Genomic DNA, 12,301 nt, shown 5'->3' on the forward strand with positions numbered 1-12,301 from the left:
ACAATTTGCACAGACTCACCAAAATTGAACAATAGAAGATTGGAAAAGCGTTGCCTGGTCTGATGAGTCTCGACTTCAGTTGCGATATTCAGATGGGTCAAAATTTGGCATAGACAACATGAAAGCATAGATTCATCCTGATATTTTCTTGGCACACTTTAGACCCCTTAGTGCCAATTGAGCATCATTTAAATGCCACTGCCTACCTGAGTATTGTTGCTGACCATGTCCATTTATGACTACAGTGTATTCTGATAGCTCCTTCCAGCAGGATAATGCACCATGTCACAAAGCTCAAATCATCTCACCATTGGTAACCTGAACATGACAATGAGGTCACTGTACTCCAGTGGCCTCCACAGTCACCAGATCTCAATCCAATAGAGCACCTTTGGGATGTGGTGGAATGAGAGATTTGCATCATGGATGTACAGCCGACAAATCTGCAGCAACTGCGTGATGCTATCATGTCACTATGCCGACAGCATACCTCTGAGGGGAAGGAGGGGGACGAGTACTGCCAGAAATCACTGAGCCGTCCTCTCCTCTCCACTCAGCTCTTCGCTCGGCTCTCACTCGGCTCGCACATCACACACACAGTCCAGCCTCCGCTACCGGCATTGGACCAGTGTTTTGTCTATCACAGGAGCTGGTCCAATGTTGATGGCGGAGGCGGGACTGTGTATGTGACTGCCGACTGAGAGCCGAGGAAATAGGAGGGACTAGAGCTGCATTAAGGGGGCAGATGGGCGCAGAACAGGCCGCAGATATGCACAGAACAGGCTGTAAATGGGCACAAAACATGCTGCAGATGGACACAGAAAAGGCTGCAGATGGGCACAGAACAGACTGCAGATGGGCACAGAACAGGCTGCAGATGGGCACACAAAGAAGTTTTTTTTAAATTGGGGTGCATGTTATATGCTGACACGTGTTATATGCCTATAAATACGGTATATAGTGCCATCCCATTACTCATAAGTAACTTCTTACTGTTGGACACTTGTATCCTCCATTTATGCTAATCTTCCTTTCCGGTGTCCTATCAAATATGGTCCCCCATCGGATAATGTCTGCTGTGTACTGCGCATGCGCAGTACACAGCACACACAGATTCCGAAAATAGCCGAGGATGAACGGCCCCTGCGCCGTGAGTCCAGGTTCTATCCCCACCATCCAAGTGGACATAGAGTTAGAATAAAAAGAACTGAGCGCAGCGAGGCCGAGCCCGAAGCGCGGCGAGCAAAGCTCGCCCGCGAGGGGCCCTCTCATTTGGATGGGGGGGCTAACGCCTCCACTCACCGCGCAGGCGCCGTTCATCTTCGGAGATTTTCCGAAGCTTCGTCTGCCCCGTACTGCACATGCGCAGTACGGGAAGGACACTATCTGCCAGAACACCGGCTACTGTATTCTGACAGCCTCTGCGGCTGTCAGGATAACACAAACAGTGACTGCATCTGATTGGCTGCAGTAAGTGTTTGAGCAAGAATTTGCTTCTCTGCTCCTTTCCGATGAGTTTGTCTAGCTGGGTTGTGCTGACAGGGCCAAGCACGGCTTGAATTTCAGCTCATTCAGCAGGAATCAGCCCAAAATTTAAAATGTTTATGGGCAGCACGAGGAGCAAGTGCTTGTTTGTGCATAAACATTTTATAAATAGTTCATCTTAGGGCTAGATAACATGGAGAGTGCACTTCCAGGTACAGGATGTGTATAGTGTATTGTGTCAGAAAAATGGATTGTCTTGCAGTAACGTGGAGAAAAATATTTCTGCTCTACGGAATGATTTTGGAGAGATTTGTTTTAAGAAAGGTTTTTTGTACAAAAGATTTTTATATTACAAATGATTGCTTCCAAATTTAACTCCTTCAGACCTCATTTTACAAAGTGTTCACCTTTGTCCCGAGATTGATGGATAGTAAAGCGTAGTACACACGGGTCAAATGTTCGCCGGTTCAATAGACACTGGCCGACACTTGGCCCGCGTGTAAAGCGTCAAAGCCTCATGTCTGAAAAAGTCTGCCGACTGGCTTCTAATCAGCACTTTCAGACATTGGCTGACCGAAGTGTTCTGGCTGGGGGGTTGTCCCCCTGGCAGAACACAATAGCTCAGCAGGGTCAGCAGGGGATATCACTGTACTAACATCGGACAGTTAGTACAACCGACCCAACCTGAGATGTCATCAAATTTTTTTTCATTCGACCCACTGGGGTTTGCCCATCCTCTCTGAGACCGCCACCCTGCCAAGACCCACTTCATAGTTTCTTACTGACTTAATGATGTCTGAAATTGGTACACTCGCGGGTAAATGATAGCTTTACTTTTAAAGCATCCTTGCTTTCGTTTAATAATATACCAGGATACCACGCAATTTCACAAAAATACCTCTGCATTTTCTCCCTGTGGGATGAAGAGCTGTCATTATAGGCCCAGGCCAGTGTAAATATTGCATTGTTTATTTTCAGGTTTTTAGGAGTCTGCAGTGCAATTGCAAACAAGGAATGCATCTGCTCCACGTAGCTCTTTGATCACTACCAGGAATAAAAAAAAACGTTTCTGTGCTGCATTACACTTCTGCAATTGCTGGGGACCACAAACTACTCCCAGATAGCCTTTTACATGAATCCATGTAGTGTATAAATCATGTTTTATGGATCCTGGCAGTGGAATAAGACTGTGAATCAGATCCCTTCCTTATTAGGCCTCATGCCCACAGCCGTTTAAAAAAACGAGCTTTAAAGCTAGTAACGAAGCCCGGAAAAAAGCGGCGTTAAATTTTTTTCCACATTTTGAATTGGTGTCAATGCGCGTTTTGCAGCACTAGTTTTCAGGTGCGTTTCTCTGTCTCTATTCAAAATCAATGGTTCCATATGGGAGCCCATTGATTTGAATAGAAGTCGCACCAGAAGTCGTATCAAGATGATCCGACTTGCTGTGCGACTTGTGTTCTAAGAATCTTGTAGGGGAACCCCCGCCAAAATTTAGCATGAAGTCGCCCCCCCAATCCATACCAGACCCTTATCTGAGCATGCAGCCTGGCAGGTTAGGAAAGGGGGGGGAACAAGCGAGCGCCCCCACCCCCAGACCATACCAGGCCACATGCCCTCAACATGGGGGGGGGGGGGTTGGTGCTTTGGGGCAGGGGGCCCCCCACCCCAAAGCACTTGGTTCCCATGTTGATGAGGACAATGGCAGTGGTTGTCGGGATCTGTGGGTGGGGACTTATCGGAATCTGGAAGCCCCCTTTAGCAAGGGGGCCCACAGATCCCAGCCCCCCACCCTAGGTGAATGAGTATGGGGTACATGGTACCCCTACTCATTCACCTTAAAAAAAAAAATGTCAAAAATAAACACTACACAGGTTTTTAAAGTATTTTATTAAGGCAGCTCTGCCTCTTTTCCCTCTTCTGGCAACGTCTTTTCCCTTCTCCAGTCATTTTCCCCTCTCCAGTCATTTTCCCCTCTCCAGTTCTTCTCGTCTCTGTGCTATTCCCTCTCTCTCCACTATCTTCTTGCACTTTTGCCCGGTCTTCTCGCTCTTTTGCTGGGTCTTCTCCCTGCTGGTTCCGCCATGTTCAATGACTTATATCGGCATGGGGCGGGGACACCCGATGACGTAAGTTGGAGGCCACACCCCTTGCGGCGCCACCGACCGGGGCATGATGGGGCGATGATGTCGCAAGGTGCGTGGCCTCCAACTGTCATTGGGTGGCCCTGCCCCATGCCAATATAAGTCATTGCACATGGCGGACCCATCATTACACCGGGAGATCACGTTGAGTCAACATCAGAAGAAGAACAGAGGGAGAAGACTCAACAAAATAGTGAGAAGACCCTGCAAAAGAGCAAGAAGATACCCCATACTCATTCACCTAGGGTGGGGACTGGAATCTGAGGGTTGTTAAAGGGGGCTTTCGGATTCCGATAAGTCCCCGCCCGCAGACCCTGACATCCACCGGGCAAGGGCAAACCTCACGCCAAATTTTGCCGGGGTTCCCCTTCAAGATTCTCAGCACATAGCTCATCTTGATCCGTCTTCTGGTGTGCCTTTTATTCAAATCAGTGGGCTCCCATAGGGAACCATTGATTTTGAATTGAGACAGAGAAACGCCAGGCGAGGCTTAACGCTGTGTATACAGCGTTAAGCCTCGTTAAATCATGTTTAATGTGTTTTACTGGCGTTTTTACAGCTCTGGAGCCTCAGAACCCACTGGTCCTAGGTTTTTTTTGGAGCTTAAAAATCCTTTGCCACTTACAGCTTCTAAACACCTTGGTGGGAATGAGGCTACAGGCTAACATGGAGAGGCTTTTTTAAGCTGTGAAAACTGCTCCTAAAAGCGGCTATAAAAAGCTTAAAGTGGGAGTAAACCCGCTGAAGTTTTTTTTTGTGCTTATTATGAAATACTTACCTTAGAACGAGGCCCCGACATCTGGCCCGATCCACGCCGAGGGAACATGTCAACTCCCTCGGCGTGGATCGGGCCAGATGTCTTCTGTGAGTGGCTGGAGCCGCGATATCGTCACTCCCGCGCATGCGTGCGGGAGATTTCTTTCCGGCAGGGTCCGGCGTCTGCCAGACTTTCAGCCGAGAATCCCCTTGTCCGCATGCGCCGCTGCATTCAGCGGCACATTGCGAGGGGAATATCTTCTAAACCGTACAGGTTTAGGAGATATTTGTTTTACCTACAGGTAAGCCTTACTATAGGCTTACCTATAGGTAAAAGTTTAAAAAATGACTGTACAACCACTTTAATGTAACCAATGCAATGTTTTGGCCTGGGCCTGTAATGGCTGCTCTGAAAGTGCATTGTTAAGAAAGGCAGACATATTTGCAAAATTCCTTAGTATCACTGGATATATGCAAGATTAATGTGCTCTACAATTATTACAATTATCCTTAAGCCTAGGTTCATACTGACAGCAGAAATTAAATCATGCAAGTTCATTTGAACTTGCACAATTTCATTCCCGCATGCCCGTCCCGACTTCGGGTGGCGTTTTCAGAGACATCTGATGCAGGTTGCTGCACAGATGTTAATGGAAATTGTGCCCCAAAGTCACCAAAAGTAGTAATAAAACTACTTTTGGGAATCGGTGCAGCATCGATTCGGACGGTGCCATTGCCGGCAATTTGCATGCCAAATCGCTCCAATGTTAACCAGGGCTTAAGAGATGTTTACTTTTTTATGGAGGGAAAGAGGAAAATTTTTCTCAACAGTATGGTGGTGCTCTTTTACTATTGAGGTGGTGGGGTGCCTAATCTCACTCAATGTCATATTCACCATATGACACTAGTGGAACTTTGCCTTTGTCAGTGAGCCAATGTGGAGCATAATACCACATTTTTCATTGTTTCCATTTTTCCTATTGCTCGTTTTTTTCTTGTAAATGCTTCAATAGACTAGAGTGATCCTTGAAGGCATGGTATGGGCTGCCTGGAGAAGTCACACGGCTCTGTGTAGGTCAGAAGCAGACACCAATCTCCTGTTTCTCTGCAGATTGTAGATTGGCAGAGTGCAGGATCTCTGTATATAATGCATCGTGCTTTAATATATTCTGGTTTTATAGTAAACCTTGCTAGTTGCCAGATTGTTATGCTCAGTGAACCGAAACAAGTATGCAGATCAGGCATGTTGGAGAAATGTCAGAAAGTCTTTATCTGCATACTAGTTCCTGGTCAGCATCTCAATATATTGAGGGCATTGGATCAGCATGGCAGCCAGGCAACTAGCATTTTCAGTAAGATTTCAGCAGAAGTAGCCTCCATATTCCATTCATGACAGGCTTCCTTTAATTAAGTACAGTTTGTAATTCAGTTTTTTTAATTTGCAAGTTAAAACTTCAGAACAAGCGTTCGAGAACATTTTCCCCTTTCTTCTTAGGTCTTAGCAATACTGATACACAAAAGGTTTCAAAATGATCCGAAGAAATCCGCATAGATGGCATTAACTGCAAAATAAAAAACACACACATGGTAATACAAGTAAAATAGTTAAAGGAGAAGTAAAGTCAAAGCTTGTTTGGCTGTACTTCTCCTGTGGATCACAGGAGTGCATTTCGTTCTGCACTCCTGTGACCCATTTTCAGCAAACGGAGGACATTAAAGCCGCTGTCAGCTGATGTCACAGAGCAGCCCCAGCCTGGGGCAAGATCACGACAACATGGTCGGGATCTTCCCACAACCCTGGACCAGCACCTGGCTCAGCCTCAGTGAACCACTGAGAGCCTGAGCCAGCCGTTCCCACCCACTCCACAGCCCAGCAATCCAGTGAGCTTGGGGGGGGGGCAGAGCAGCGAACCAGTGACTGACAGTTACCAGCTCTCTACTATATCTAGGTGGATGCTGCATCCACCTAGGTAAATATGATTCTTGGGGGATAAAAAGAGCAGATCTTCCCCCTCTACATAAATAAAGTCCCCCTGTTTCCACCCTTCCTCTCCTCCTTTATATGAATAGTGCAGTTTTCTTTTTCTTTTAACTTTCTTTTTAACAAACAGCATTCCCCCCCAGGCACATCATTCACCCAGTGGCATGGCATCGCAAAGCCACGCTGGCTGAACCTGGAAGAGCCGGCGAGAGTCCCAGTGACATCACAAGAAAGATGGTGGCACAAGACCAAGTTGTCTGTTGACAATAGGATATCAGCGGGACAATGCTGTATCTGCTGGGTGGGCGAATAACCAAACTGTGCAGACAACAATACCTGGTAATGAGTGTGGTATAGTGGAGGTCCCCTTTAAAGAAGTACAGCTAAAGCTCGTTTGGCTGTACTTTTCCTGTGGATCACAGAAGTGAAGTCCTTTCTGCACTCCTGGCTGTGACCCATTTTCAGCAGACAGCGGGCTGAATCCCGCTGTTGACTGATATCACAGAGACGGTCCATATGGTCGGGATCCACCTATACTCCTGAACCGACACCCATCTCAGCCTCTCAGAGAGCTGCTAAGAGCCTGAACCAGGCCGCTTCCGCCTCCTCCACAGCCTAGCATTCCAGTGAGCCCAAGGTGGGTGGGGTGCATGGGGTATATGAATAGTGCAGTGTTTTTTTTTCTTTTAACTTTCTTCATGTCAGCGGTACCATGCTGGATCGGCTGGGTGGGTGAGCATCCGAACGATGCAGACAACACTACTTGGTAAGCAGGGGTATAGAAAAAACAAATACGGATGGGAAAGGGTGGAGGTCCCCTTTAAGCTAGTCGTGCACTTATAGAATTCTCTTGTTCATCTTGTGGGCTGAATAAGATAAATCAAATGGATTCCTGCCTGGAATAATCTGCCCTGCCAGCTATTGTATTCTGACAGCCAGCACCCGCGTTCAGAATTGGCGAACAGTGACGGCAGCTGATTGGATACAGTAATTGTTCAGCTGACAGTTTTCCACCTGGAATGAAGAATTTACTTTTGTCAGGTTGGATGGTATCAACAGAGCCACTCACTGCTTACATTTTTGTAGGAATGGTGCAAAATTAGCTTTTCGTATGGCCAGCTAAAGACAGATTATGTACACAATTATGAACATGTAACATGGCTGGCAGCCTGCTTTAAAGTGCATCATGCATTTGTGCCAGAACAACAGCCATGCACCATGAGCTATCCTGTCCCTGGTAACTATTTATCAGTGACAAGATCACTAACAGGCCACTTACCTTCTCCTATGGTGTCCTTCCCCCTATGATGGGGCCAGAAAAATGTCACTCTGCTACAGCTTCCTTGCTAGTGGGCGAGATTCTACAGCATTCTGGGCCAGCGAGGGAGCGATTTCTATTAGGCTGATCCCACACAAGCAAACACTGTCCCTAAGTATTGCTCACCTCGCTTTTTAGCTGGTATATACAGTACAGAGGTTTTACAATGTGCACAAAATAAAGGTCAGCTTTTCTTTATCTATTAACCACTTCAGAGCACTTTTTGCGATTCGGCACTGCGTCATTTTAACTGACAATTGTGCAGTCGTGTGACGTGGCTCCCAAACAAAATTAATGTCTTTTTTTCCCCCACAAATAGAGCTTTCTTTTGGTGGTATTTGATCCCCTCTGCGTTTTTTTTTTTTTTTTTGCACTACAAACAAAAAAGAGCAACAATTCAGAAAAAAACACATTATTTTTTACATTTTGCTATAATAAATATCCTACAAAAATATATAAAAAACTATTTTTTTTCCTCAGTTTAGGCCGATACGTATTCTTCTACATATTTTTGGTAAAAAAATCACAATAAGCATTGATTGATTGGTTTGTGCAAAAGTTATAGCGTTTACAAAATAGGGGATAGTTTTATGGCATTTTTCTTGATAATATTTTTTTTACTAGTAATGGCAGCGATCAGCGTTTTTATCGTGACTGTGACATTATGGCGACACATCGGACATTTTTGCCACATTTTTGGTACCATTGTCATTTATACAGCAATCAGTGCTATACAAATGCACTGATTCCTGTGTAATTGACACTGGCAGTGAAGGAGTTAACCACTAGGGGGCAGTTAAGTGTGTCCTGGGGAGTGTTTCTATCTGGGGGGGGGGGGGAGTGGCTACGTGTAACACGTCACTGATCACTGCTCCCAATCACAGGGAGCAGAGATCAGTGACACTGTCACTAGGCAGAACTGGGAGATGCTTGTTTACATTAGCATCTCCCCGTTCTTCCTCTTCGTGAGGCGATCGCGGGTATCTCCGAGGCGTTTGAGTCCGCAGGACCCGCGACCCAACTCTCGGAGCTTGCCGTGGGCACGCGCCCGCCCTCAGGCCTCCTCTTATAGGGCAACGTACAGGTACGTTAGTTTGCCTGTACGAGCCCTTCTGCCGATGTATATCAGCGTGAGGAGGTTGGCAAGCAGTTAACTACTTAAGGATCAGCCCTATTTTTCAAACTTGGTGTTTACAAGTTAAAATCTTTTTTTTTTTTACTAGAAAATTACTTGGAACCCCCAAACATTATATATTTTTTTTCCCAGACACCCTAGCCTAGAGAATAAAATGGCGGTCGTTGCAATACTTTGTCACACTGTATTTGTTCAGCGGTCTTACAAGCACAATTTTTGGGGGATATTTTTTGTTTTTGAGTTAAAAAAAATAAGACAACAGTAAAGTTAGGCAATTTTTTTTAATATTGTGAAAGATAATGTTATGCCAAGTAAATTGATACCCAACCTGTCATGCTTCCAAATTGCGCCTGCTCATGGGAATGGCGACAAACTTTGACCCCTAAAAATCTCCATAGGCGACGTTTAAAAATGTGTACAGGTTACCAATTTTGAGTTACAGAGGAGGTCTAGTGCTAGAATTATTGCTCTCGCTCTAACGATCGTGGCAATACCTCACATGTGTGGTTTGAACACCGGACACGATTTGCGTATGCATTCGCTTCTGTGCGCAAGCTCGGTGGGACAGGTTGCTTTAAATTTTATTTTATTTTTCTTATTTATTGTACGTTTTATTTTTACACTGTCCTTTTTTAAAAAAAAAATTAAAAAAATTTGGATCACTTTTATTCCTATTACAAGGAATGTAAACATCCCTTGTGATAGAAAAAAAGCATGACAGGACCTCTTAAATGTGAGATCTGGGGTCAAAAAAGACCTCAGATCTCATATTTGCACTTAACTGCAATAAAAAAAAAAAAACTTTTTTGTTTTCAAAAGACCATTGGGAGGAAGAACGTCACTTCCCTCATCCAATGTTAGGGAGCCGAGTGGGGCCATCTTTCCCTCACTCGGCTCCAGGCCTATCAGGGGAGAGGACGCAATCGTCTCTGCCGCTACCAGCGACTCTGGTAAGCGGCAGAAATGACTGGAGGGGGAGGGTCCCCTCTCCCGCCCCCCGATAAAAGTTATCTCACGGTGAATCCGAAACCACTTTTATCAGAAAGAGGACTGCCCACCATTTAAGAATATACCAGGGTTATGGCAGCTATCTGCTAGTATTCTACATCAAAATACCGACGTACAATGACAGCCGGCAGTCCGTAAGTGGTTAAGCGTTGTGCATCATAAACCTTGCCATTTCGGGAAAAACAATATATACATTTTTCAAGCTTTGTTGCATCTCAGTGCTCCTGATCTCCTGCAGCCATTCTGCAGCCTGTTTACATGCTCATGCAATGGCTACATTTCTCATGGTGGCAACAAGGGACCATACCTATGTAAGGTTTGCTGAAATGGCCACTTAGAGGGGTTGATTTACTAAAGGTAAATAGTAGGGGTGCACCAAATGGGTTTTTTGGTGGAGAAAACGATACTGAAAATGAAAAATACACTAGGCCAAAAACCGATACCAAAAATAAGCCGTTTTAAAAAAATATATATTTTTATATACAATTGTATTATATTCGACTTTTTAATTAATATCAACAATTTAAATTAATATGACTTTATTGTTGGCCATTATTGGCAAATTTGGTGCAAGAAAAGCTAAAGAAAAATCAGTCCGCAGTCTCCAACCATCTCTTGTATCTTGTCCCCAGTCTCTAAACATCTGATACAGGAGATGGTCAGAGACTGCAGACAAGATACAGGAGATGGTCAGAGACTGCAGACATGATACAGGAGATGGTCAGAGACTGCAGACATGCTACAGGAGATGGTCAGAGACTGCAGACATGCTACAGGAGATGGTCAGAGACTGCAGACATGCTACAGGAGATGGTCAGAGACTGCAGACTACAGGAGATGGTCAGAGACTGCAGACATGATACAGGAGATGGTCAGAGACTGCAGACATGATACAGGAGATGGTCAGAGACTGCAGACATGCTACAGGAGATGGTCAGAGACTGTAGACATGCTACAGGAGATGGTCAGAGACTGCAGACATGCTACAGGAGATGGTCAGAGACTGCAGACATGCTACAGGAGATGGTCAGAGACTGCAGACATGCTACAGGAGATGGTCAGAGACTGCAGACATGCTACAGGAGATGGTCAGAGACTGCAGACTACAGGAGATGGTCAGAGACTGCAGACATGATACAGGAGATGGTCAGAGACTGCAGACATGCTACAGGAGATGGTCAGAGACTGTAGGCATGCTACAGGAGATGGTCAGAGACTGCAGACATGCTACAGGAGATGGTCAGAGACTGCAGACATGCTACAGGAGATGGTCAGAGACTGCAGACATGCTACAGGAGATGGTCAGAGACTGCAGACATGCTACAGGAGATGATCAGAGACTGCAGACATGCTACAGGAGAGGATCAGAGACTGCAGACATGCTACAGGAGAGGATCAGAGACTGCAGACATGCTACAGGAGAGGATCAGAGACTGCAGACATGCTACAGGAGAGGATCAGAGACTGCAGACATGCTACAGGAGAGGATCAGAGACTGCAGACATGATACAGGAGAGGGTCAGAGACTGCAGACATGCTACAGGAGATGGTCAGATGCAGCCTGCCAGTTCCCATCAGATGCAGCTTGCCAGTGTCTGGGTGCAGCCTCACCTCTGCCCGGATCGCAGCGGCAATCTCTGTGTGTCCTGGAGCTGTGAATTGAATTGCCTGGGTGGCTGCAGTAACAATGTCCTGCCTCCTGTAATCACGTCATGCTGACTTCAATGTCCTGCCATTGGATCAGTGTGCTGTCTGTCACAGTAGGCGGGACATTGTTACTCCAGCCACCCGGAGGGAGGACTGGGGCAAGCCAGGAAGACGCCCACGCAATGGGACCACCCCCATTTTCGGCAAGATTTTCTTTTCGGCAATGTGCTGAAGACACAATTTTCAGCCGATATGTTTCGGCGGCTGAAATTTCGGTGCATCCCTAGTAAATAGACTCTTCACTTTGCAAAGAGCAGTTTCTCCAGAGCTTAGTAAATGAGGTAAAGCTTCACCTTGCAAAGAATACCCAATCATGTGCAAGGAAAAAAAAAACAACCTTAATTTTTGGAAGTCAGCAGACCGCTTCTGCTCATTTACTAAGCTCTGGAGCAACTGCACTTTGCAAAGTGCACAGTCTATTTGCCTTTAGTAAGTCAACCTTCATCCGAAGCCTGTTTGACAGGGTGACAACACAGGAACACAACTGGGAAACGGGAACAGAATGTTGTCACCCTATAACAAGAAGTGTCTATAAAAAAAAAAAAAAAAAAAACTTTTATGGCTGAATTGCCAGGTATTTTCTTTTTTTAACGAAAACTGCAAATTTAAAAATGTTAACTTTTTTCAAACTACATTAAGCTGTATATTTTTATATACTTTAATCTCCATAAATACCAAGTACTGTGTACCATTATTATCCCCATCTTGCTCTCTCCCTGTCTGCTTTCAATCTTCTTTCCTCATTCACAGCCGTCCTCTGCTTCTTT

At 45.5% G+C, this 12,301-nt stretch overlaps 1 protein-coding gene across 1 annotated transcript in view; it reads left to right on the forward strand.

Annotated features, from left to right (window-relative positions):
• Window positions 1-12,301, forward strand: part of CORO7 (coronin 7) — a 304,349-nt gene that overhangs the window by 158,734 nt on the left and 133,314 nt on the right. The gene's annotated exons all lie outside the window — the stretch shown is intronic.

This window comes from Lithobates pipiens, unplaced genomic scaffold (assembly GCF_037356315.1).
Source record: "Lithobates pipiens isolate NorthernLeopardFrog02 unplaced genomic scaffold, aLitPip1_a1.2 Scaffold_22, whole genome shotgun sequence".
Lineage (NCBI taxonomy): Eukaryota > Metazoa > Chordata > Amphibia > Anura > Ranidae > Lithobates > Lithobates pipiens.